Source organism: Sorex fumeus, unplaced genomic scaffold (genome assembly GCF_029834395.1).
Source record: "Sorex fumeus unplaced genomic scaffold, SorFum_2.1 ptg000037l, whole genome shotgun sequence".
Lineage (NCBI taxonomy): Eukaryota > Metazoa > Chordata > Mammalia > Eulipotyphla > Soricidae > Sorex > Sorex fumeus.
Window position 1 is genome coordinate 5,772,537 of NW_026606094.1, and position 5,472 is coordinate 5,778,008.

Sequence of the window (5,472 nt, forward strand, 5' to 3'; positions counted from 1 at the left end):
AGCACAGCGGGTAGGGCCTTTGCCTTGCATGCGATCTATCCGGCCAACCCAGGTTCAATTCCTCTGCCCCTCTCAGAGAGTCCGGCAAGCTACTGAGAGTATCTCACTCTCATGGCAAAGCCTGACAAGCTACCCCTGATGTATTTGATATGCCAAACACAGTAACAAGTGTCACAGTGTAACGTTACTGGGCTCACTCAAGCAAATCGAAGAACAATAGCAGGGCAGTGACAGTGACAGTGACAGTGATATTAATTATAGAGAAATAGTGACTGGTTTGGGGGATGGGTAACAATTACACATAGTGTAGTTGAACACTAATGCAAACAATGAACGGATGTAAAGCCCTGCCTTCAGGGAATGTTCTTCTAGGAGATTCACCCATGGACAGAATATCATCTAGGAGCTTCAGCATTCTATATTCCTACTAGGAGATCTGCCCAAGGGCGGAATTCCACCTAAGGGCATATTGCGTTCTTCTTTCCTTTGCTGGTAATCCATCTAAACAATCATATGAAATTTACTTCTTAAGAATGTTTCTGGTATTTTGTATGAATTCAGAGATAGAGGCTTCATTTTTACCCTATATTAAGCTTAAAAGGTGGTTTTTATCTCTGGACATCTCACAACATTTCCCCAACTACATTTTTTTCTCATCCCAACAGGATCCTTATTCAGTAATTTCTTTTTATGTCATGACAGACTTTGCTCAACAACTGTGTCTTAATTTATCACACTTTTTAGGGCACTTAGGATGTCCCTTTTGAAACCAGGGTATCTGATGATTTGCCCTGGGTCCAACTAAGTCCCTTGATGGCACCTACCCTTTGGGGTGTTAGGAACTAATTTAACCGAGGCTTAATTTAAGTCAATATGACAGATGCCCAGAAGTAAATATTATTTGGAGTCGATTAGCTCTCATGTTACAAAAGCATGCATTAACTGTCTTCCTGTGTATAGACAAAAAGACATTGTTCTAAAATAAATTACGCAAAGGACATAGAGGGAAGAGAAAGCAATATTTTACTTACATATTCAAAATCCAGAGCCCTTAGAAGATTTGAATTTACAACTTACAGGGTCTGATCTGTAGATATTTATGATTAAAAGATGAAGAAGAAGTGCACAAAGGAGAGGATAAAGACAAACACAGAGGATTGGGAGTGCCCCAATGGAATTGGGGGTGCCTCAGAAACACTGTAGTGTGTGTAATTCAACTAATCTAAACTCCCTGCTGAAGAAGCAAGGACAACCCAATGTTAAACCGGAAATACTTAAAACTATAACCCAACAGTAAATTACGGTGTCTTTATTTTTTAAAAAATTAAAGATAAAGTGAACAGAGAAATAAGCATAATATAATTTGTTATTGGTTTTATTGGAAACTTGGTACAAATAAAATTAAGTTTTATGATGGTTTTGATGATATGCAGTGCTATTGTCTGAATGTTATGAGATAGTAATGATGGTTCTAGCATGAGGAGGAATGATGGGGTATATTAATGGATGCTAAACAATCCCTCTGGGGTTCCTAGTCAGATGTTTTTTGAGGATAGTAGAGTGAAAAGACTACAACATTATAGCTAATATATTTTCTGTCATTTTTGCCATACTTCACAATTTCTACGATTTTTTTACTCTTTATTGTTTTTTGCATCCTTTTACTTCATTGTAATCTTTTCCAATCAAAATATCAATAGATAACCTGATACTACTTATAATATTCATATTTTAAAATCTGATTTTTATGTTATGTGAGGGCTGGAGCGATAGCACAGCGGGTAGGGCGTTTGCCTTACACGTGGCCAACATGGCCGACCCGAGTTCGATTCCTCCGCCCCTCTCGGAGAGCCCGGCAAGCTACCGAGAGTATTCGATATGCCAGACACAGTAACAACAAAGTCTCCAATGGAGACTTACTGGGCCCGCTCGAGCAAATCGACGATCAACGGGAGGGCCTTTTACCTTTTTACCTGATGTTATGTGACTGTAATAATTATTTGAATATATCTAAAATAGACTTGTTAGTTATACATTCTCATGCCTCTTCATATCAATAATAAATTCATAGAAGAAATTTTGATTGGAAAGAATATCAGTCAAAACAACTTTGTGGATGCCTACAGTAGATATGTATTTCTGGAAAAGAGAATAGTGTTGTGTTTGTTTCCTCATTTGCAGCCATGAAGGGATAATTTTTTGCTCTTTGGGTTCTTTTCAGGCTGATCAAGCAAATGAATTAATGTCAGCAGATTAGTTAGATTAGTAGGAGAAAGGGACTAAATTTAATTAAGTATAACTAATCTACATTGTTGCAAAATTTTGGAGTAAAAGTGACAAACTTAAGATTTATATCCTGAGATAAAGAAATGCATGTTGAATCAAGGAGAGGTGAGGATTTCTTACATGACAAGGAAGGATTGACTTCCTGTGACAAAATCTTTCTTCTAGATGTGTATTGCTGCCTTAGTTTTTCTTATAGAAAGAAAGCTAATTCCTGGAGTTGACCATAAAATCTTGGGCAATTTTCACAAGCCAAAGTAATATGTATAAGAAAAAAACATGCTCTGGGAATGAAGGAATAATACAATGTCCACAGTGTGTAAGACCGAGCTCAGCTAGTTCTAGGCACTCCATATGGTCTCCCAAGTTTTGCTAAGAGAGATCTCTGAGCATAGAACCAGAGATTAGACCTAGATGTGCCCCAACAATAGCACAAAGCGGGATTTGAAAATTTTGGAAAAATGCATATCTAAACCATGTTGTACAATTCTGCCAAATATCTAGTTCTGTTTTGCCTTGAAATTCAACATATTGTTGAAAACAGTTCTTGAATGATTTTTATGATTAAATTGTTTAGAATGTTCTTGACATTTTGATATTCAATTTGTAAATATCAACAAAACATTTTTTTTGCTTTTTGGGTCACAACTGGAGATGCTCAGGGGCTACTCCTGGCTTTGCACTCAGGAATCACTCCTGGGGGTGCTCAGGGGACTATATGAGATGCTGGAAATCGAACCCAGGTCAGCCATGTACAAGGCAAACACCCTACCTGCTGTGCTATTGCTCCAGCCCCTTAGTAAAACGTTTTAACTGAATTTTAGTGTTTATTTTATTTATCAGTAATACTCTGATTTCACTTTTTTATCATCCATTGCATTCTTCTTATTAATTTTCTTTTGAGCTTTCCCATCTGTACCTTAGAAATGTTAAATATTATCTCATTAATTCATTTAAGTCCACCGTGAAATGTTTGACTGTATGCCTGGAATGCATGCTTTAAAATTCTATGGTGTGGTTTTATTTGCTTGTAATTCAAGACAAAACTACATACTTTATTTATTTTTTTCTTATTCATTTATATGTCCTCCTCTTAGATATTTCTGACCTATTTAATAACTTCACTGATGAATTAAATCTTCACTGATGAAGATCACCAGTTTTTCTAAATTTCACTTTGAATTCTGAGATAATTATTTCTGTAATGTTTTTTATGTTTCCACTTTTTTCGGGGGGTTGTTGTGTTTTCCTATTGTGTTATTTAATTTTCATCACCTCTACTGGACTCAATGCAGCACTTTTTGCATATGTAAATGCATAAATGCAATAGTTTCTACTTTATTTTCCAGAATTTGTAAGACTTTCATTTACTACTGGAAAGTATTTCCTTCATGTGTAATATAGTGCTTGGAAACCATGAAAGGTAAGATACATGAAGTTCTGATCTCTTCACTATGCCTCACTTACAGAGAAACCTCTTAGGCGGCAATGTGCCACTTCAATTACCACATGCTTCCTGCCCAGCTGTTTTCTGGAAAGAGAAAGAGAGATGATGAACAACCCTCAAACTGCCCACAACAGTCTCTATCATGCAATGGAATAATGGCTGCCAAGTTTCCTGTTTAGAAAGGTCCTTTTTCTTATTCACGAGCCAGACAGTGGCAAAGATGATGCAAAGTGCATTTACATGGCCAGGTTTTCTATGCTGGGTCTATAAAATATGCATGGAAAACTTAATGTATATTTTATTCCAATTCCATCAAATTGTAATTAGCGAAAAAAATACTAACTCATTTTAAGAATAGCTTTAGCATCATTCAGTTTGCAGTGTAATGAGTACATGTTTCCTGTTTTCATGGAATGATGGATTTTGGATGTCATCTTCAAAAACAGGATATCGTAGTGACATATGCCAGAGGTCATGAGTATGACTACAAGTGATGCATCCTGCTATATGTACTCATATTTTTATGATTCTGACTGATAGTGATTTGAATATTACAATGCACAATGGTGCTGTAATACCTTGACTGAGGATTAAGTGAAAATAATGGAGAAAAAGCATTAAATTATCAGTTAAAAAGCAACTGTTTGTTTAGAAGATGGTAATTAATAGATATAGGAATGCCAATGTCATTATAACTGACAGGTGTTGTGGATAACTAACACTTCTAAAGGCAGTATAAATACATATGCATAATATCGTCATTCTTTGTATGTTCTGGATTCCATGCATATGATCACTTGATCACTTGTTATCACATTACTCATTGATTTGAGCCAGTAACATCTCTGTTTGTCCCCACTGCATGCTAGTGTAGCCCAATGGCGTCTGCTTGCTCCAGGAACACAAAGAGCCTCAAACCGTTCATTCAGGGTCTTGACGAAGAAGTCTGACCATCTCGTAGGTGGGCAGCCACACAGTCTTTTGACGTCCTGTGGAATCCAGTCTGTAACGGCTCTGGTCCAGCGGTCTTCTCCAAATAGCATTACTTGTCCAGCCCATCTGATTTTCGATGCCTTGGCAAACGAGACAGCATCCCTGATTCTCTATCGTCAATGGAGGTCAGAACTATGGATTCCTTCTCTCACTTGAGAGCATGATACTCCAATCATAGCTCTTTTGATTTCTCTTTTGGAGATCCGAATGGCATTCTTATCCTGTTTTTGTAGGGTCCAGTCTCTGAGGTGTGTGTTAGTGCAGGGAGAATGGTGGAGTCGAAGAGATGTGCCCAGAGCTGGAGGTTCTTCGTCCTCTTAGCTATTTCTTTGATGCTCTTGAAGACTTCTGGCCTTTTGGCTAAGATCAAGTGTAGTATCCATACATATGACCCTAAGTATTTCTCTAGGTTTTGATAAAAGCCTGGGGCTTTTTATCTGAAATATGACCAAATACCTTGCAAATACATACTCTGGATGTGACACTAACATACCACTTTTATGTATCTTGTCTTAGTGATTTATATCTCATCCTACTTTTACCACAAATTTGATTGTTTATTTAGATTACTGCAATGTGGATTAATGTTGATCCCAGACAATAAATTATATTTTTGGTGATGCTGATTGGCCCAAGCATTATTAGAACTTCTCCACCTTGGTAGAAGTTAGTATTTTTGACATCGTAAGTTAATACTCCATATACTGTTATTGAAAATAGAAGATGACACATTATATGTTCACACACAA

General features: G+C 37.0%; 1 pseudogene; it reads left to right on the plus strand.

The window, feature by feature from the left end:
• Window positions 1-5,064: 5,064 nt before the first annotated feature.
• LOC130027936 (uncharacterized) lies at window positions 5,065-5,211 on the plus strand (annotated as a pseudogene).
• Window positions 5,212-5,472: the final 261 nt, after the last annotated feature.